We start from the raw sequence: 21,357 nt of genomic DNA on the forward strand, positions 1-21,357 counted from the left end.
TCGGGTTGTGTCTTCTGTCGGCGAATGGTTTTGTGGTCTGCCAGGCGGGGACCTCTTCGGTTCCCCGTATTGCGCGTTCTGTTCACGAAAGCCCCAGGAAGACAGGCCTGGCAGGTGGCATCCGTCCCCTCCAGAGGAGAGGACGGACTGACGACAAGGCGGTGTGCCGTGATTGGGCTGGGACTTTTACAGGGCCCACCAGCCCGAGCCAAGGGGCCACATCCAGCCTTCCGGCTTGGAACCAGGGCTCACTTCCTGCTCCCCAAGGTCAGTGGTACTGTTCCCGTTTACGTGTGAGGAAACGGACAGCCACCCCCTCCATTAGGAGCTCGGCCTGAAGTCACATGATCCTAGAGAGGTCTCTGCGGGCCAGGGGGCTACTGACGGCCTGACACGCTCTCTTGTCTCCAGCAGAAGTTGGAGGTCAAGGATGGTGACGGGTTAACCATCGACTGCAGGGAAGGGCGCAGCTGAATCCTGCAGAGGGAAGAGTTTCCATCCACCTGGTCCCCACACCTTTCCTTGACGCGGGCGGATCTGACTTGATAGCCAGGAAGACGTTCTGCCCCGTTTGGTCCTCGCGATGCATCACGTGTGCCCTTGAAAGCATGCTGGGTGGGGGCGGGGCAGAGAGCTAAAGGGGCCGGGCTGCCCTCGCGGGGCGAGGGGAATGTTCTAGGTTTGCTGATGGTTGTGCTCCTCTGCGGAAATACTCAAGTCCTTCGAGCTGTAACACTTCTTGCCTGGGTCATTTTCGTGGTGTGTCAAATGTCAACTGTGAACGCGCAGAGGAAGTGCCCCAGACGTGCCCCAGGCCGGCCCCCCAGCCCCCAGGGGCAGAGCACACGGAGGTGGGTTCGTTGTCGAGACTGTTGGCTTTTTGGACGTTCCTCTCATCTTAAAAGTTACGAACAACGTCTCTTGTTAAAAACTAGCGAAACCCAGGAAACTGTGGAAATGCCGGGCAGAAGCGATCACAATATTAGGCGTATTTCTTTCCTGGTTTGCTTTGGTTTTTATGGTTATGTAACCGCTTTATCGAGATACATTTCGCGTTGCCCTCAAGTTCACCCGTTTAGAGTGTAAAGTTAACTCGTGTTTAGTATGTTCAGAGTCCCGCGACCATCACCTTTAGTTCCGGAACATTCTCACCCTAAAAAGGAATCCCATCCCCCTCTCCCGGCCCCCACGAGCCCCCTTCCCGTCCGTGGATGAGCCTGTTTGGGACGTTTCACACGCGTGAACTCACACCCCGCGTGGCCTCTCGTGTCTGGTTCCCCCCCTGAGCGTCGTGCGTTCGGGGGTCTTCACATGGGAACACGTGTCACTGTTTCACTCCTTTTAAAGGCTGAATAATATTCCATTATATGGATTAACCACCCGTTTTTAAATCCACCCGGTTGACTTTGTTGTGATCTTTTTTTACATTTTTTATTCACTTTGAGAGAAAGTTTATGTGAAAGCGAGGGGAGGGGCCGAGAGAGGAGAGAGAGAATCCCAAGCAGGCCTTGCATCGCTGTCAGCACAAAGCCCTGACCCGGCCTCGAACCCATGAATGACGAGACCATGGCCTGAGCTGAGATGAAGAGTCAGGTGCTTGACTGACTGCCCCCACCTGGTTGACTTCATTTTTCCTAATGGTTTTTTTTTCTCAGTTTATTTATTTTGAGAGAGCGAAAGAGAGAGAGAGAGAGAATGAGAATCCCGGGCAGGCTCCGAGCTGTCAGCACAGAGCCCGATGTTGGGGCTCAAACCCACGAACCTCGAGATCATGACCTGAGCGGAAACAGAGTCCGATGCTTTACGGACCGGGCCACCCAGGCATCCCTAGTTGAGTTTTTAACGTAAACCTCCCTTCCTTTATTCTACTCTGGGTTATAAAATTGGCTCGTGATCCCTTTGGAACATTTGAAAACTGGATATATGTGGAAAAAAAAAAAAGTCAAAAGACCTACTGCCTTGTGCCGGTTTTCTCTTCATTTCCGTTCATTTCCCGAGTTACCACTCTGTCTAGCACCTTAGGAAACGAACAGATGTGAGCGGTGGTCTGGCGTGTGCGTATTCGTGTGTGTGTTCAAAAATGTGAAACCTACACGGATGTCCAGTGATACATACTTGGAGTGAAATGGAACGTTGGGATTCCTCCTCTGAATGTACTTCTAAAAAGGAATTTTTTTTTTTTTTTTTTTAAACACAAAGGAGATGCCTTTCCAACCATCTGTACTTCTGCATTAGACTGGCCTGTGTGTGGGAGGGGAGTCCCAGCCCTGTACCTTGCCCTTCTGGGGAAGATGAAGACCAGTTAGAAATGAGCCCCCTCCAGGGCCACCTGGGTGGCTCAGTCGGTCAGGTGTCTGACTCTTGGTTTTGGCTCAGGTCACGATCTTCTGGTTCATGGGTTTGAGCCCCACGTGGCGCTCCATGCTGCGGAGCCTGCTTGGGATTCTGTCTCCCTCTCTCTCAGCCCCCCCCCCCCCCCCCCCGGGGCTGGTGCAGAAGGCCCCCTGGCTTGTTCAGGGAGAGATCCAGGGTGGCTCCCAGTACCAGCCTTGCCTGAGATTCGCACCTGTCTGCAAAGACTTGGAGAAAACCCAGGTGATTTATCCCCATGCGAATTTGTCCCTTTGAAAATTCTGAGTGTTTCCTTCCTACTTTGCACAGGACACTTTTTTAGTTAAATGGCAACGATCATGCTTTTTTCCTAACCTTTTATTATGCAAACTTTCAAACAGAAAGTTATGGTGAACCCCAGAATATTCCTCCCATCTGGATTCTACAGTCGTTCAGATTTTTACATAATAGGTGGTGTTTTAAAGTCTCCCTACACAAGATAAGAAAGTTGGCAACCTATTTAGGTGCTCTAATTAAAAAAAAAAAAAAAAAAGGATTTCAGAGTCTGTGAAATCCAAACACCTGATATTTACGGTCTTAGAGGATAAACTTGGAAGTAGAATAAGGGGGGGTGGTGGTGAGTGGGGGGGGATCCCCTCCATTATTGCATCGTGGATGCCGTGTTGCCATGCTCAAATGCGTTTGTGTTTCCCACTGGTTCGGGAGTTCCTTGGGGGCAGTTACTACTTGGCATCTTTAAAATTAAATTTAAACTACACGAGGAATGTATGAATACAGTCCCATGAGAATTGAAAACCTCCCTGAACAGATTCACATCCCCACTGACTACTCTTTTTAGCAGTGCGGATCTATCCCCTCTCCAAAGGTGTCCTTTTCTCCATTTCGGGGCGGCCTTTCTGTGTGCCTTGACACGGATGCGTGCCCTTAGAAGCCACACGACACTGGTCTCTGTGTTTGTGTCCATAACGTCGGTTGCTGGATACAGAGTTCTGGACCATTCTGCAGCTTGCTCACCAACGTGGGTAGGGGATGGATCCAGGGCTGGGCGTGTAGACCCACCTCTTGTTAAACTGCTACACGGTTGAAAGTCCTGTAGAGCGCCCCGTGCCCTAAGTCCCCTGACTAGTTCTGGTGTAGAGCACCGCCTTGGAAACGGCTGCACCCTGCGCTGCAGCCTGTAACCGCTGAAGGCGTTGCATGAAGTACCTGACCTCCCGGGGTCCAGGGTGGATAATATTTACAATGTTACTGGAGAAACTCCTGCGGCTGATCTGCATGCCTGCCTGCGGCCCGGTGCGCGCCCCACTGCTGTCTACTGCGCAAACGGTAACAGCAATGACAGTGGTAAACCCACTCATGAGAAGCCACCCACGCAAGCCCTTTGTGTGTCTGGCCCCACTCATTCTTGCAACATCCCTGGAGGAGGGGCAGGCGGTGGAGGGAGCTGTTACCATCGTTAGCGACTTCACAGGGGTAACCGAGGCCCAGAGAGGTCCCAGTGAGGCGTGGAGCCCGGCGGACCTTCGAACCTTGGTGTTAGGGACTGTCTTGTGTTAGGGAACTCGGGGAAGCGCACCTAACTACCCCGAGGGCGTTGCGGGTCTGCAAAGGTTTGTTGATTGTGATGGAAATACATTTGGCTTTTTGGGGGGGCAGAGGAGGGGCGCTTGCTGCTTGACTTTATATTCCTCCAGTTCTTTTGTTAAATGGATTGCACCGGAGCTGTGTCCCCCCTCGGGATTTAAAGGAGTGGGAAACTCTGCGTCCAAGTTCCGGCCGCGAGTCTCGAACCCCGTCGCCGTGCCACCCCGGCCTGGTGCTGATGTTGTGCTAGGTCTCACGTACTCAGTTGCAGCCTGATAACCGGGGCGGGGCCCGGGCCCTGATTGGCATTCGCCTCAGCCAGTCCGCGCCTCGGGCTCACCCCGCAAGCCAATGCTCACTTGCCCCGGTGCGGTCGTTGGGCGGTCCCCGAGGCGCCCTTGTCAATCCGAGGCCCAGCCACCGTCGGGTTGGTGGCTGCTGCCTTGACTGGCGTGCGCCGCTTCCAATGAAAACGGAGCCGGTCAGCGGGCACGTGGGTGGGCGCCGGCGTGTCCCGTCCGGCCAGCCAATGGGGAGACGAGGCCGGGGCCTGTACCCGCCCAATCGAGGCGCGCGGGGGGCGGGTCGTGCGATGTTGATGGGCCCGGCGGAGGGGAGGGGCGGAGCTGTCAGCGACAGCCAATGGGCGCGCGGGCGTGGGCTCGGGGCCCAATGGCAGCCAGGGCGGAGCTGGCGCGCGCCCTCATAAGCCCCGCCCGGGGCGCCTCGCGGAGGCTCGGCCGCCAGCGACCGATCGGGGCCCCCCGAGCGGGGCCTGGGTGCGACGCCGAGGTCTGTGATGCGCGCCCTTGCTCCGCCCGGGTCCGCGCGCAGTCCGCCGCATTAGCCCGCTTAGGCGGCCCCCGCGTCTGGATCTCTTGCCCCCGCCTCAGCCGCCGCCTCATCCTCCTGCCTCCTCCTCCTCCCCCCCTCTCCTCTCTCCCTTTCTTCTTTCTTTCTCCCTTTCCTCGCTCTCCCCTTCCTCTTTCGCTTCCCTTCTCTTTCCTCTGCCTCCGTCTCTTTTTCCCTCCATCTCTTCGTTTTTTTTTCTTTACCCCTCGCCTTCCCTTTTTTTTTTCTCCCTTCTTTTCCCTCTTTCTTTTTCTTCCTCTTCCTTCCCTGTCTTTCCCTTTTTCTTTCTTCTTTTCGTCCTTGCCTTTTCCTTTTTCTCTCTTGTCTTTTCCGTTTTCTGCCCCTCCTTCCCTGCCCCAAAAGATGACAGCGTGGGTGGCCCGGCCCGGCCCGGCCCTGCCCGGCCGGGCCCCTCTTTATTATTCACAACAATCCTGATAATTAAACAAAATGAGGAGAGAGGCCGAGACGGAGAGCTCGCGAGCGCCGGCGATCCCAGGCCCCGGCCAGCGCCCGCCTGCGCGTCCGCCGCTCTGCGCGCCCCGGTGGGGCCGCCGGGGCGCTGCCCGGTGGCGCCCCCCGCCGTGGCCGTCGCTGCCCCCCACCCCCGCCCCGAGGCAGCCCGCCGCGCCGTCGCGGCTTCCACACCTGCCCCCGAAGAGAGGCGTGCGGTCTGGATTTTTTAAATTAAAAACCGTGTCCACTTGGTATGCACCTCGCAGCTTCCGGACGCGTCCCCTCAGTGCCTCCCCCTCCGAGCCCCGTCGTCGTCCCGAAGACCCCCGTCTCTGTAGAAATAGACTGTGGAGTCGCTCCCCGCGGCGACCCCGTTGGGCCGTCCCGTCTCGTCCCTTCCCCGTGGGAGCTGGGGCTCGGCTTCGTTCTGAAAGGGACCGGCCCCGGCCCGGCAGTGTGCGAGGGCCTGGGTGTGCGCGCGGTGGGCGCGATGACCCCGGGTGCCGTGGGGTGCGTGCCCACCTGGGCGCGGTGGAAGGCTTTCCACGAGATTGTTCTGCCCCCCTCTGGGGGTGCGGGAGGCCCGGACTGCGCTCTGGTGCGTCCCCGGCTGTTTGGTTGGGGGAGGAGGCTTTTGTTTTCCTAATTCGGGTGCACCTGGGGAACTGTTTCCCGAGTTAGGAAACTAGCGGGAAGGTGGGTCCGGTAACCCGTGGGGTCCAGTAATCCTGGAACACGCGCGGTGTGTGTTCTTTTCCGTGTGTCTCTGCCAGTGGCATTTATTCAGCAAGCTCCCTTGGGTCCCGTTGGGTGCTGGCTCTGCCTTGGGGTCTGAGGATACTGGGGTTGCATTTAAGGCTTGGGGGCCCTGCCCCACGGCTCTGCACAACCATTTACGTGGCTGTCTCCGGGCGGCAGAAAGCCCCTAAGACGGGCTCATTAGACGACTCTACGGGCTTTTATCGGTGCCATCCGAGAGCTAATGACTCCCCTAATTCTCAAATAATAGCTTCCTTATGAGGCTTGGGGAGGGATTGTCAACTCGCTGGCCAGCCTTTTCTTGCCACCTCTGGGAGAGCCGTGGATGGCCTCTCTCCTCCCTGCAGTTTGTTTTCTGGAACCCTGAAGGACAGAGTGGGAAAGTCGCGGAGTCAACTTGTGATTGTCTGAGTCGAGGGTTTCTGAAACTCGCTGGCCCTCTTTCCGTGTTTCTGATTGGATGCTTGGCCAACCCCGGTGTTCTTCCATTTGTGCTGGGGACACCGTGCAGGTCAGACTGCCCTGCCCTGGGGGACGTCGCCGCTGGGGAGCAAAGGGGGTGGCGGGGGTGCGGTTGCACACAAGCGCCCAGGTGTTGTGGCGGACGCACGCGGGCGCTGTGTCCGTCCCCGCCGGTGAGCTGTGTGTCCATTCGCGTGAGCGTGTAGCCATTGACCCGAAATAGATATACACGGGTGTCGGGAGGATTGATTTTCTCGGGGTTTCGAATCCTTTCCTCTTTGTGGGTGGGCTGCTGAGGAAATGTTAACTGCTGGAATCGAAAGGTGTTGCTAACGGGTCACTTAGGACCCGCCCGGCCTTTGTTGTAGTTTCCCTGTCCCTGTGCCATCCCGCAGGAGTCCTCTGGGCTCTGGGGTGGACAGCGACCCCCCCCCCCCGCCCCCCACTGTGCCCCTTTCCCCCACCCTGGCGACTCTGTACTTGGTCCTGCATTTCGTTTGGCCGCCTTCTCTGCTGGTTTCTCGCCCCTGCCCTCCAGCGCCCCGCCCCCTTCCCCTGGAGGGACTCGGCCATCTGTTCCTGGGTTCTATCTGACACCTGTGACAGTGGGCACGTTTGAGCGTTGGAGCAGGTTATGGAGAATTCCTAACTTCAGGGGGCCTCGGTGTTAGCGGGGGAAGGGACAGGTGGGCGCCCTGGGGTGTGAAGTCCACCATCCGTGGGGCCTGGTTCAGGAACAGGCAGCACCAGGGGATGCGTGCCGATGGACCCAGGCGCTGGCTGACGGGCCTTTCTGGGTGGCTTTTTTCCCGGGATCCGGAAGCGTGTGCGGGTCAGAGCTGTGTGTGTGACCTCGGGCCGGTCGCTTGCTCAAGAACCAAGCTGGGGGGGGCGGGGGTGGAGAACAAATGAACTCCTGGCAGAGGGCACGACTGGGAGGGCCCCGCAAACCCCCTCGGTCCCCACCGTGCCTCACCCGCGGCCCCGGGCCGGCCAGGGTTCCTGGTTCTGCCCCAGAGACTTGTCCCCGGGGCTGCTCTGCGGGGCCTCAGTGCCCCAGCTCTTTCCTGCCCCGCCCCCCGTGCCTCCGCTTCTGGCTGAGGGTGCCGGGCGGCGGAGGAGAGTGCCGAACCGGGACCCCGTTCTGACCTGCTGTTCTTGGCGGTGTCTCTGGATTCCTGTCCCCAGAGAGGCTTCCGAGTCTGAGGGACCTGGGTTCAAATCCCTCCTCTGGAGTCAGTCACTTTCCTTCCCTGGGCCTTGCATTTCTCATCTGTAAAATGGGTACAGCGAGAGCCCCTCGTAGGTCATTGCGGGGAGCGGAGGGGATGAGAGGCACCGAGCGTCTCGTGTGGCACCAGGAGCTCTGAGCGGGACTGGGCTGACTGCTGCTGCAGTCTCTCCAGGGTTCCCTCTGCCTGTCACCGTTCCGCTGGATTTTTCTCCATGGGACCGTCCTGAGCTCCGTAGGGGGCTGAGCGGCATCCCTGGCCCCACCCCCTTGATGTCAGGAGCCACCCCCAGTGTGACAACCGCAGATGTCCCCTGGGGCACGCAGTCGCCCTGAGAGCCTGTCACTTAGCCTTTAACCCTGATATTTGGTTGTGACCCCGATCTGCCTCAGGTTCTGGTTTCCTTTGTCCCCCTCCTCCCCTCCGTTCTTGAATAGGGAGGGGCCCGTGTTTGTAGACGGTGCCGGCCTACGCAGCCTGGCTGTCCGGGTCCTCCTTCCCGACTGCCGCTCTGGCCTTCCCAGCCTGTAGCTTCCACTCCAGGAGAGGCGCACACCCACAGACTCCCCCAGGCCCCCCCACCGCCATGGTGCAGGGGTCTTCAAGGGCTGTTCCCGTCACGAACCCCCCTGGGCGCCCTGCCCAGGCTTTCACCTCTCCTGCTCCCCCCAGCCCCCCGCCATACCCCTTCCTGTCACTTTGCTTAACAGTTCTCTCTGAGTCGACTTGAAGGTGACTCACGTCCTTAATCTCGCCTCCTCCTGAACAGAAATGTCCCCAAAGTCGTGGGTCTGTTAATAAGCTGGTTGCAGATCTACAACGAAATGGATTTAACTACGACGTTAACAAGAAAAGTTTGTGTCACGCCATTAGCAAGGGCGGGGTGGATTGAGGAATTGATTTTGTTGTTGGATGAATTGGATTTTGAGGGTCTCGTTGGTTAGAGAGGGTATCCCTGGCATCTGGTCTGTCACTTTTCAGTCTTGTTCCCTCAGGGAGCTTTTGGAAACTGTAAAAACGGTCTTCCTCTCCTCAGAACCCTCTGGTGGCTTCCTGTTGTCCCTGGAAAAAACTCGAGACTCTTTCCCGTGGCCTCCCTGCTCTGTCCTCTGCGATCTGTCCTTTCTCCCCACCCTCCTCCTCCCCCTCCCGTGCCTGCTCTCTCAGTCCTAACCAGCTTCCCTGCCTCAGGGCCTTTGCACTTGCTGTCCCTGCACTCTTCTAGCCAGCTGGCTCCTTGTCATTCAGGTCTCTGCTCAGAGGCCGTCCCTGACCACACTGCCTAAACTCACCCTTGCGACCACCCTCTCTCCCCGCCCTGCCTTTTCATCTTTGCATTTAGCCCTGCTGTAAATACATATTAAGCTGTTTATGTGTTTATGGTCCATCTCGTTCAGAGGACAGAAGCTCCTTTTGTGAAGGGTCAGAGAGTAGATAGTGTTGGCTTTACAGGCCGGTCTCTGTCCCCACTGCTCTGCCATCGTAGCACGAAAGTATGGAAATAAACGAGTGTGTCTGTTTTCCAATAAAACTTTATTCATGGTCACAGAATTGTGAATTTCACATACTTTTTGCATGTGATGAGCTATTTTTCTTTTGATTTTTTTTTTCTCACCTCATCACTTAAAAATGTCAGAACCATTCTTCGCTCGGAGGCTGTGCAGAAACAGGTAGTGAGCGGGGCTTGAGCTGTGGGCTGTGGTTTGGGGACACCTGCGCCAGGGCGTGAGGTCCACGCTATAGAAGTGACATCTGTCTTGGCTGCCGCGTGTCTCCCTAGCACCTAGGGCAGCCCGGCACACGGTGGGTGTTCGGTGAACGCCCTTTTGTTGAATGAATGAATTTCTATCTTTTTTACATCGAAGCACTCTAGATTAAAAAAAGGGGGGGTCCTGGTTTGTTTCAAGGGAAATTAACACTGCTGGAAATACAGAAATACAGAAAATGTTACGATTTCATCCACCAAAACAACCCCAAAATGAAGAAAGAAAAAAAAGTAGCTGTGAACAGGGGCAAATACTTTGCTATTTGTGATGCCTGACCTTCTCATGCTCCCCCCTTTTGTACTGTACCCCGGAAAATTGGGAAGAAATATTCTCAGAAGATTGGGAAGGAGTCCTCTCGGCCTAAGGAGTTTGTTTCGGTCTAGCAGAAGCTGAGGGTTTAAAAGGAAGACGCGTTTCTCAATCACTTTGTTTTGTAAGCATCTGACCCATTCTCTTTACCCACCAGCGCCTGCGTCGGAAGGGGCGGTGGAGTCCTGGGAGGTGGTTTTGTGTTTTTGTTTTTTGTTTTTTATTTATTTTAATTTTTATTTAAAAAAATTTTTTTTTAAATTTTTTTTTTTTTCAACGTTTATTTATTTTTGGGACAGAGAGAGACAGAGCATGAACGGGGGAGGGGCAGAGAGAGAGGGAGACACAGAATCGGAAACAGGCTCCAGGCTCTGAGCCATCAGCCCAGAGCCCGACGCGGGGCTCGAACTCACGGACCGCGAGATCGTGACCTGGCTGAAGTCGGACGCTTAACCGACTGCGCCACCCAGGCGCCCCTATTTAAAAAATTTTTGATTGTTTATTTTTGAGAAGGAGAGAGAGATAGAGAGGGAGCGGGGGAGGGCAGAGAGAGAGAGAGAGAGAGGGAGACACAAAATCCGAAGCAGGCTCCAGGCCCTGAGCTGTCAGCACAGAGCCTGACGCGGGGCTCGAACCCACGAACCGTGAGATCATGACCCGGGCCGAAGTCGGACGCTCAGCCGACCGAGCCACCTGGGCGCCTTATGGTTTTGTTTTTTAAAGTTTTTATTTATTTTTGAGAGAGAGCCCAAGTCGGGGAGAGGCAGAGAGAAGGGGACACAGGATCCGAAGCAGGCTCCGTGCTGGCGGCGGAGGGCCCGATGGGGGCTCGAACTCACGAACTGTGAGATCGTGACCTGAGACGACGTTGGCTGCGTAGCCGGCTGAGCCACCCAGGCATTCTGGGAGGTGGCTTTCATCGTCACCAGCCGCAGGGTCTCCACGGACACTCGCTGAAGAGGTGGCTTTCACGGGTGTGGACGCTGAGCTTTGTGGGGTTCCTGGACAGCCAGGTGGCTGCCAGATGGCACGTGTCGGGCGCGGGACTGCGCCTGGCAGCATTTGTCCTGCCTTTCTCTTCGACCACGGCTGCTGGGTGTGCAGAGCGGCTGACGTGTGATTCCCGAGCCAAGGACGTCTTCGGCATCTCAGATCTGGTAACTTCCCAGGACCGTTCTGACTTGTCAAGAGAGCGTACCGTTAATTTACAGTCATGCCTTCTTTAGTTGACGGAAGTAAACAATCTAGAGAGGGTTACTCAGAGCTTCTTGGCTTTCCAAAGTTGCCTGTCTTTTTTTTTTTTTCTTTCTTTTCCCTCTGCCTCTCCGTTTCTCCCTTCTTTCGTTCCGTCCCCTCTTTCCTTGCCCTGCGTCGGCGGTTCTGGTGAATGCGAGGGCGCTGGGGGAAAGTGAGGGCATTGCCGGACAGGGTGTGTAGAAGCCGCCTTGGCCCCACGGCCGGCCGGCCGTGCCTTTTAGCAGCAGAGGAGCGCAAAGCTGTCCTGCGGCTCTGGGCTGGGACTCCAGGGGGTGGCGGCCTCGAGTGCTTTTGCTCGGTGGACAAAGAGCGAGTAGTCAGAAAGCAAGCCCCCCGGTGGGTCCCCAGGTACAGAGCAGAACAAGGACTAACGTAGGATTTGGCCCTGGTTGCCGGCCCGTGATCCCAGTTGGATCTCTCAGATGGGCCTGTACGGCGAGTGGCGAAGAGGGGATCTCTGGGCGGGGCGGTCCAGACTCTCGCCCCAGATGGTGGTACCTTCCGGGCAGGTAGGGGCGGATTTGGGCCCGCCTTTGTGGCTTCGTGGCCGCTCGCTCCGGGCTCCAGGGAGAGGACGCGGAGAGAGACGATGCGTGTGAGACGAGCTGGCGGTGCATCTGGAGATGTGCTTTGTGCGGAAGAAGCCAGGGGCTGGATCCCCGAGGCCCCGTTTGACCGAGCGCCAGCCTGCGGCCACCAGCAGGCGCCGTGACGGTGTGACGACAGGGGTGGGCCCGGGATTCCCGGCCCCTAAGCGGGGTTGGAGATGGGCCGCACGCCCCGGCGTTTCTGCGCAGCCCGGACGGCGGCCCGGGAGCCGGCTGGTGTGGTCCCCACTTGGGCACCCGAATGAGCGCGACCCTGGCCGGGCGGCCTGACCGGAAGATTCCATCATTTTGCCGCTGGCCCCTTCGAATCAGATACCCGCTGTCCACCCCCTCCCCCCCCCCCCCCCCCCCGCCCCTGTTTCGGTCAAAATCCCATCTATCAGCGTCGGCCCTCGGCACAGTGGGCTTCCTATCTCAGGTCGGCGGGCTGCATGGATCTGATTATCTTGGTCACGAGTTGAGAGGATTGCTCGTGTCTCGCTTGCGTGTGAGTAAAGCCCCTGGAATTTAAACTCTTGATTCGCCGCGTTATTCCAAGTCCTCCTCCCCGAGGAAGAGTAGGGAGTCAGGAGAGGCTAGTTCAGCTGACCCCTTCTGGAAAAGAAGGCGTCCCGTTCTCGCTGCCTTCCTGGGCGGCCGCGTGTGGAAGCCACAGAGCAGTCTCGGCCGCTCCCGTCTGCCGTGTCCTGCTTGGACCACAGGCAGCACCCCCCCCCCCCCCGGCCTGGCAGTGTCGTTCACTGGGAAACCGGCCACTCCGCGCAGGGAGCGCCTCTCGCTGGGCCCCAGAGAAGGGAGCGTGGGTGCTTGGACGGACGGACGGACGGATGGAGCTCGCCCGCCACTGAGAGAGCTGCGGCCGCTGGGCGCTGTCGGGTCGAAGCCGACGGTCACAGGCAGAGAGGGCATGGTGGCTTCGGTGACGCGTCCCGCGGCCTCTGCAAATGCCTAAGCCGTGCGGTCTGCCGACCTCGAGGCGAAGGTACGAAACCGAGAGTCACAGAGCTTCTCACCCGTGGCTCCTGGCCTGCTGACCAGTGGCTCGCGTTCAGTCCCGGCCAGGCCGCGGCTTTGCGGTGGAAACCCGGCCACGGGGGCCCAGGCTCCATCTGAGGGTGTCTGCCGGTGTCTGTTGAGTGTGACAGTATCGTCAACCCCGCTTGTGCCCGGCCGGGTGTTCGTGGCGGCCGGATGAGCGGCGTCTCCTGCCCACAGGGGTCGTGGCGCGCGGCGGAAGGCAGAGGGGCCGGGGGGCCGGGGGGCCGGGGCTGCCAAGATAACATGCAAACCGGGCCAGTGGAGGCACGGGGCAGGGGCAGCGTCTGCTGGCTTGGGTGGTGGCCAGGGAGGTGACAGAAGAGTCACCACGTGAGCTGAGCCTTGTCCTCGTGGGTGACGGCGAGCCGGCAGGCAAGGAACGGGGGGGCGCTGGGGGCCGTGGCCTGGCGGGCCTGTAGGGAGAAGAGCACGGGGGAGGCAGGGAAGCCTGAACCTCTCGGGTGTGTTTGCCCGAAGTTCCGAGGGGCTAAGAGAAAGGGGGGGCGGTCAGCTCTGCCCTCAGGGATCTTAGAGTCTAAGACCAGAGCCGTTCAGGTCACCAAGGAGGGCCAGGGGACAGCTCCCCAGCAACTGGCTCTGGTGTGATGCCCAGACCCTGAATTTGTAGAGCAGCCCCTCGTAAAGTACTCCTGCCCTGTGGTGCTTTTTAAAAATATCTACGATATACATAATGAATACATATATATGTATTTCAGGTAGACTCCGTGCCCAATGTGGGGCTCAAACTCACGACCCCAAGACCAAGAGTTGCGTGTTTTACCAACCGAGCCAGCCAGGTGCCCCTTAAGTATATTTTTGTGGAGATAGTCACATACCGTAACATTCTCCCTTTTCAGCGGACAATTCATTGGCTTTAGAGCATTTATAGAGCCGCGCGGCCATCACAACCAGCAAATTCCAGAACATTATTATCATCTCTAAAGGAAACACGGTGTCTATTAAATAGTCACTCCCCCCTGCCTCCCACCCCCTGGGCAGCCACAAACCCCCATCCTGTCCGTGGATGTGTCCGTTCTGAGCGTTTTACATAAATGGAATCATACAAAATGTGACCTTTTGTGTCTGGTTCTCTCACTGAGCATCTGTGTGGGGAGACTTGGCCTGTGGGTCTGGGGATAGGTCTGGAGGATGAGAGAGTTCTAGAACATCAGGCGTGCTGACCCAGCTCACCCGGAGGAGGTGCTCAGGCCACCCTTTGCGTGCACGGTTCCAGACTCCTGTCCTCCGTGATGAGTCTTCACCTGTCTGCCCTCTTCCTCCAGCCCAGGCCGGCCCAGGGGGTCCCCTGCGGGAGCTCTGTGTGCAGAGCAGGGCCTCCCTGCGTCTGCCGCACGGAGCCATGTGGCCCTGGCCCCCACCACCCTGGCTTGTCCGTATCCTGTGTTCTGTGGGATCACCTCCTGGTCGGTAGGTCTGGGACCTCCCTGCCTGGAACCCTCCATGGCCTGAGTCAGGAACGGGCGTCCTGGTTCCTGCTGATGCGGTTGGCCGCGCGTCGTCCAGGGCCTGAGTGGGCCTCTTGGAGAGCTTCCTTTATTTATTTTTTAAAGGTTTATTTACTTATTTTTGAGATAGAGCACAGGCTGGGGAGGGGCAGAGAGAGGGGGAGACACAGAATCCGAAGCAGACCCCAGGCTCTGAGCTGTCAGCACAGGGCCCGACGCGGGGCTCGAACCCACCAACTGTGAGATCATGACCTGAGCCGAAGTCGGGCGCTCAACCGACTGAGCCACCCAGGTGCCCCCGGCCAGCGCCTTTTAAAAGTGAGCTGCCTCCTTGGGCCGCTTCCCTTTCCCGGACTGCCTGGCCCCAGCCCTGCCGGGGTTGGGAGTTGTCTCTTAGACGGCAGTCACTGGGTTTGGAGCGTCCCCGCAGCCCTCACAGAGCCCCATGAAGCCCACCAGCTATGGAGTCGCACGCGGGCCACGGCTCCTGCCCAGGTGTCCCCTACCCCGCGTGGTTAAAGAGGTAAGCGGATGCCCCCTTGCCCCCGAGGGGTAGTGGCACCCCCATACCCGGTGAGTCAGAGATGCATCTGGGCAGATCAGGGAGGGCTGAGGGCCACGAGGGGTGTGCCGACAGCCCCGCCTCCCCCCGCCTTCCCCCGTGTGCTCGGCCGGCGTCTTCCCTGTGGGCACAGGACACGTGCCCGTGTGTGGGTGACTTTCCGTCCCTCTGGCAGAGGATACGGATGAGCCGGGGTGTCCCGAGTGCGGTGCTCGTGGGAAGACGCCCCACGGGTCCACGCGTGGACGCTAACCGAGTGCCTGGTGACACAGTTGGTCCCCCGCCTCATGCCGTATACAGAAACTAACTCGGAAAGGACCGGTGACCTAAATGTGGGAGCTGAGGCTACAACACCCTTAGCAGGAAACAAGGACGCAGACGCCTTTCCTAAGGGAGTGCCGGCAGGTAAAGACGCAAAGCAAGCCCCTTGTGTCACTGGAGTTTTTCTCGTAGCCACAGTCGAAGGTAAAAAAAGCAGATGAAATTAATTTGATTAATGTATTTCTGCTGAACCTGACGTCCCCCGAATGTTAACGTTTCAGCCTGTAATCGCTATCAAAACAGTCCCCGAGTTGTCTTATGCTCCTTTGGTTTTTGTTTTGTTGGTACTGAGTCTCCAACATGCTTTGTGTATTTCACACTCCATGCTGTCCCCCCCACCCCCAGGCCGGTCCTTGGGGAGGGACCCCAGGCCCTGGATGGGCTGAGCCGGCCGTGGGGGTGCCTGGCGTTTAGCGGAGACTGGCCCCTTCCATCCGCCTCCCGTTTCTGTCCCCCTTCCTGGGCCATCAGAATTTCTGGAGCTATCCGCCTCTAGCTGGAGACACGAGACAGATCCAACACAAACCAGCTCTGGCCACCGAGGGGCGAGAGGGGAGGGCGTTGACCCACTGCAGGCGGGGTGCGGCCAAGGGAGAGCCCTTGGGGGAGAGTCCAGGGGAGGTCCTGAGCCTTTCACGGAGGTAGGATTCAAGCCAGCATTTGGAGGAGGAGGAGGTCAGGACAGCCTGCCTCGGGGAGGGCAGGGGCTCTCCCCCGGAGGGCCCTGTATTGGGGTGCTGTGGGGAAGTGGAAAAAGCTGAAGTCCCCGCCTGCGGTGCTGCCCCTCCCTCTGGGGTGTTGGGCTCCAGGGCTGGGGTCCCGATCCCACCCGTGCACCTTGCAATACGTTTCATCTTTGATGGGAGCGTCGAACCTCGTACCAGCTGTGAAGGCTGATGAGTCCTGGAGGCTAAGCCCGGGGCTGTGCATTTGCGGCATGGATGCTGGCCATGCTGGGGGGCTGTGAACTTAGAGCTCGAGACGTTTCCGGGAAGGAGTTGCAGGAACTTGGAGTGCTTCTTTGGCCGTGGGAAAACCCGGGAGAGAGACGCGTGTACGAGTATGGCTTGGAAATAGCCTTCCCCAGCTGCAGCCGGTCTTAAATGGCCCGAGGTCTCAAGGCAGGATGGCCGAGGGGGACGGACGGCTGGAGGCTTGTTCCCCACGCACCTGAGCTCCTACCTCTGTTCTCCGTCTCTGCCCTTATCTCCAAAACGGGGATGACAGGGAAAGTCTCCGCTTCCAGGGAGCTGAGATGCGCGCAGTCAATACGTGAAAATCCGTTAGGGAAATAGTTCCCACCCCAGGGGCCGCTGGGTGGCACCTGGTGACTTCCGTGGTCATCGTGAGTGGGGGTGCTCTTGACATCCGGGATGCTGCCCAGTGTCCCACGGTGCCGAGGACGGCCCCAAATGTCCCGATTTCAGGCACACCTGGTCCAGGGTGAGCCTTCAGTGACAGTTTTTGTCTGGGCTTCTGCTGCTGTCTTTCCTTGCCGTGAATCAAGGTGTTGGAACAGAAGTTTCTTTTTTTAAAAGTGTGTTTATTTTTGAGACAGAGACAGAGTGTGAGCAGGAGTGGGGAGGGGCAGAGAGAGAGGGAGACACAGAATCGGAAACGGGCTCCAGGCTCCGAGCCATCAGCCCAGAGCCTGACGCGAGGCTCGAACTCACGGACCGCGAGATCGTGACCTGGCTGAAGTCGGACGCTTAACCGACTGCGCCACCCAGGCGCCCCAAAAGTGTGTTTATTTTTGAGACAGAGACAGAGTGTGAGCAGGAGTGGGGAGGGGCAGAGAGAGAGGGAGACACAGAATCTGAAGCCGGCTCCCGGCTCCGAGCTGTCAGCACAGAGCCCGACACAGGGCTCGAACTCGTGAATCGCGAGGTCATGACCTGAGCCGAAGTCGGACGCTTAACCGACTGAGTCCCCCAGACGCCCCCGTTACAGCGGTTTCTAAAACCACTTTCCATTGCAGAATAGCCCGTGGTTTTTACACCTCTGTTCTGTATTTGTGCTGGGAAAGAAGTTAAGAAACAATCGAGGTTATTCGAAGGCACCTTGAAAATCGGTTTGCTTTTCCTCCCTCTGGAGCTTCTTTATTTGAATGGGGCAGGTGGGAGGGTTTGGCCAGGGATTTACGGGCCAGGAAGCATGGGCGCTGTTCCCCGGGGAGGCTGGACCCGAGTCAGCCAGGCCAGAACTCGGAGTCCCATGGCCTGTTCCACATGCCTCATTGGGTTTTCTCCTCCGGTGAACCTGGGGTTTTGTGAACTTGGAGCCGCCCGCCTGGAGAACCGGTGTCCTGGGCCGGCTGGTGCCGCTCGGGCCTGCGGGCGGGTTCGGGGTGAGCCTGTGGCTTTTGCAGACCAGCTCTGAGTGTGAAAAGCCCTGCGTTGGGTATTGTGCCCCTCGGCCGCCCTGGCTCAGGCGTCCTTGGTGCGGCCGCTGTGACACCCGCTTCCGGGAGCTGCCGCCTCGGGGTTCCAGCACCTGCTCCTTGAAGTCCCAGCTCTCTGCGTGTTAATTAACTTGGCCTTCAGCCAGAAGAAGGTCTGGAGGCTCTGGGGTCAGCCAAGTCACGATGGCTGCTTCCCTCACGAGCCTCCTGGACGGGTCTTCATTACCAACGTAACTTACCCTCACGGTATAAAAATCGGCAGTGCCGGTGAGACGAAACCAAACCAGGAAAGGCCTTCTGCGTTCCTGTGAGCATCTCACGTGTGTTCAGTCAGTGTGGACTTGGCGAGGGTCCGTCTGTGTGCTCCTGGGGTCCAGCGGTCGGCTTGGGGGCGATGGGACGTGCTCCTTGCCCTGAGGGCCGATGCGGTAGCTGGGGAGGCAAGGATCCCTGGTTGGGGACTGGCCACGTGGCCCTGTGACCGGCAGGCAGGGGTCCTGTCACACAGCCTGATTGCCCGGGAGGCCTGGAGCTCAGCGTGGTCAGGATGGGGCGGGGGCCTGGCCCCCCGGCGCCGGGGAGACGGGAGGTCAGAGTGGGCGCTCCAGAGAGGACGGGGCTGCCCCAGGCCCCTGGGCTGCTCTGGTGAACCGGGCCTGATAGAGCCCCGCGCTCCCCCTCGCCGGCGAGAGCGCCAGTGGGGCCTGCCGGGGGTTCTCTGGACACCGGCAGAACCCTCCGCTCTTTGCCTCCGTGTGTCTGCGTTTGGGATTTCCACCCCGGATGCGGAACAGCCCCGAGATATCAAAGGCTCCCGGCTCTGATCGGTGCCTTAAATGCTGGCCTTGCGCCCTGAGGTGCACACACTCCCTTGCTTGGCCCTCCGGTGAGGCTGGCCTGGACAGGGGTGGGGGTGGGGGGCCGGGCAGGGCTCCCGGAGCTGCCTCCACGTACAGGGACTCGGGAAGACCTCTCTGGGGGGCCGGGCAGGGCTCCCGGAGCTGCCTCCACGTACAGGGACTCGGGAAGACCTCTCTGGGGGGCCGGGCAGGGCTCCCGGAGCTGCCTCCACGTACAGGGACTCGGGAAGACCTCTCTGGGGGATTTTCGGGGAGATCAGCAGCTCGTCCTCACGACTTGGTTCGAGTGTGGAGCCAGCACTGAGAGTGGGACCCCAGCTCCCAAATCTGCTCTGCCACTGACCTGGGGCGAACAGCACAGCCTCTCTGGGCCTCGGCAGCCTCGCGTGCTCCCCTCACCAGGGGACGGCAAGCCGCAACCGGGGCGATGTCCGTTAATAAGCGCTTGGGGGCGCCTGGGTGGCTCAGTCGGTTAAGCGTCCAGCTCTTGGTTTCGGCTCAGGGCGTGATCTCGCAGTCGTGGGTTTGAGTCCCACATCGGGCTCCGCGCTGATGGCACAGGGCCTGCTTGGGATTCTCTCTCTGCCCTCTCTGTCTCTCCCCCCAGCTAGTGTTCTCTCTCTCAAAAATAATCATTCAAAAAAAAAAAAAAAAAAATGCTTGGCACAGGGACTCTTATCCCTGGCCGCCAAGTGGGAACTTCGGGGTTTACGACCAGCAGACTCCACCAGCCCCCACTTTGTGGAAGAAAACAGAGTCTCACCACAGCCCTGCTGGCCTGGGAGCCCATCATTAGACATCTCCAAGCTTAAGGTGCCAGGCGAGGTGCTAAGTAGCCCCTGGGTGCTGAAGTGAGGGAGCCCTGTGACCGGGAAAACAAGGGGTGGACAGGAATCCTCTCCCAGGAGATGACCCTTGGGCAGAGATCTGAGTGACGAGGAGGTGCCAACCACGAGGACACCTGGAACAGGAAGTTCCAAGTGGAAGAACAAATAGTACGTGCAAAGGCCCTGAGGCGGAGATGAGCTTGGCACGTTTGAGGATTGGGAGGCATCCCGTGTAGCTGGAACGTGATGAGCTGGCGGGAGACCAGTAAGGCTGGGGTTCGCAGAGGCCAGAGCGAGTGGCTCTGTCGCTTAGGCTGCGGTGAGCCGGACCCCGTTCCAGGCAGGGAGAAGCCTGGGGAGGTGATGATGAAATAAGAGATTTATGTGTTTGCAGAGACCCCTTTGGTGGTGGGAGTACAAACTGGGGGCTGTCTTCGGCTGTCATCCAGGCCGGTCATGACGGTGGCTCAGAAGAAGGTGGTCTGGGCTGGGGGCCAGCAGGACTGGACTTCGGGGATTGTATGTGTGGGAACGACGAGCCCGTGCTGACTCCCAGGTTGGAACGGCTGGTTTCAAACCCGGGCCCCACCACTCCTCCCAGCTCTGTGACCTGGGGCAAGTTGCTCAACCTCTCTGAGCCCCCTCTTCCTTGCATGCTTCCAACGATGCTAGGTTGCCAACCTGAGAGCGTTGTCGTGATTGGAGAAGTTGGAACGTGGGCGATTGGCACGGTTCTCCGCGAGGGGGCCTGTCTCTGGATGCTGGGCCCAGTGTGGAAGGTACTGGGGGATGCTCGTTCTTGCTTCTCCCAGGACGGCCGGGCAAGGTGGGGCCAGGTGAGCTCACCCTGTTGGTTGTGTCAGCCGGTCTTCCTTGCCTTTACTCTTCTCCTTATTTTTGTTTGTTTGTTTGTGTATTTATTGGGGGGGGGGGGACGGGCAGAGAGACAGGGAGAGAGAATCCCAAGCGGGCTCCGTGCTGTCTGTGCGGAGCCCAGCACGGGGCTCGGGCTCACAAGCCGTGAGATCCTGACCTGAGCCCACACGGTCGCTTGACCCGCCGAGCCACCCGGGCGCCCCGGTTGTTCTCCCTCTTAAACGTTCTCGTTTACAGAGTCGGAGCCGATCGTTTTCACGGAAGTGAGGGCTTCGAAATCTGGTCGCCTGAGGATTTGCAGGAGTCCCCGATCTCAGCCGTTCAGCTTTCCTTGGGGGGGGGGGGGTCGCTCCCCGCGGGACTTCGCGGCAGCTGCAGGAGAAATTCTGTGTGGGAAGCAAGCTCCTGGCGCCGGGCAGGGCTCAGTTTTAGAGATTGTGCTTTTAGGCAAATCTCAGATGCTGTTTGGAATGCTGTCATCATCGCAGGTGGCACTCGGACCGCCCCCTGTCTCGTCAGGGTCTGTGATGGCAAGACACCGGGGCGGCCCTGGTCGCCTCTCTGGCCGTTGTCGCGGGGTGCGTAGGAGACCAGAGGGCCTGCGGTCTTGATGGGAACGTTTGAAGGGTGTTTGTAAGTCTGGATGGTTCCGCTTATTCATTCTCTGTAAGCTTTTTATTGTGGAGAGTTGGAGCACACGCAGAGGGAGACAGGGTAGGGTGAAGACCCTGTGTGTACCCATCACCCAGCCCCCAAAGCATCAGGCCGCATGACGGTCTACCCTTCCTCACCTCCACGGTGAAATATCCCCCACGTTACCTTTTTAAACTGCGTATCGTCCGAGAATTGCAGACTCCCAAGAAGTTGCAGAAATAGTACAAAGAGGTCAGGTCCCGTGTGCTCCTCACCCGTCTTCCCCCAGTGGTGACGTCTTACGTAACCGCAGTCCCCCATCAAGGCTGGGAGATTGACATTGGCACAGAGCATCGCCGGCCTTCCCGGGAATCCTTGCGCTCACCTGCTGGTGTGTTTTTGTGACGTCGCCCGCGTGGGTTTGTGTCACCCCCCCCTCGCACTCGAGATACGCAGCTGTCCCGTCAACACGGGCGAGTTTCCTTGTGCTTCCCCCTCAGGGTGACCGGCCGCTCCCGCCCCCAGGTCCCCGCAACCACTCTGTTCTCTATAATCTAGTCATTTTGAGGATGTTATGGAATCAGACACCACGCGTAGCCTTTGGGGATTGGCTTCGTTCACATGTAGTCCCTCCATCTAGTTTGTCGCCCGTATCCGTCGCTCTTTGCTTTCTATTGCTCGGTATCCTTGCGTCGTTTTATAATCCTCTGTATTTCTATAAGGTGCATATGGTAGT

General features: G+C 58.5%; 1 protein-coding gene across 1 annotated transcript in view; it reads left to right on the forward strand.

The window, feature by feature from the left end:
* Positions 1 to 10,911: 10,911 nt before the first annotated feature.
* The window catches only part of KDM4B (lysine demethylase 4B), a 130,603-nt gene continuing 120,157 nt past the window's right edge, over positions 10,912 to 21,357 (forward strand). Inside the window, 1 exon segment of the mRNA XM_030292681.1 lies at positions 10,912 to 10,929. The gene's annotated coding sequence lies outside the window, so the exon portion shown is untranslated.

The sequence above is a fragment of the Lynx canadensis genome, chromosome A2, assembly GCF_007474595.2.
Source record: "Lynx canadensis isolate LIC74 chromosome A2, mLynCan4.pri.v2, whole genome shotgun sequence".
Lineage (NCBI taxonomy): Eukaryota > Metazoa > Chordata > Mammalia > Carnivora > Felidae > Lynx > Lynx canadensis.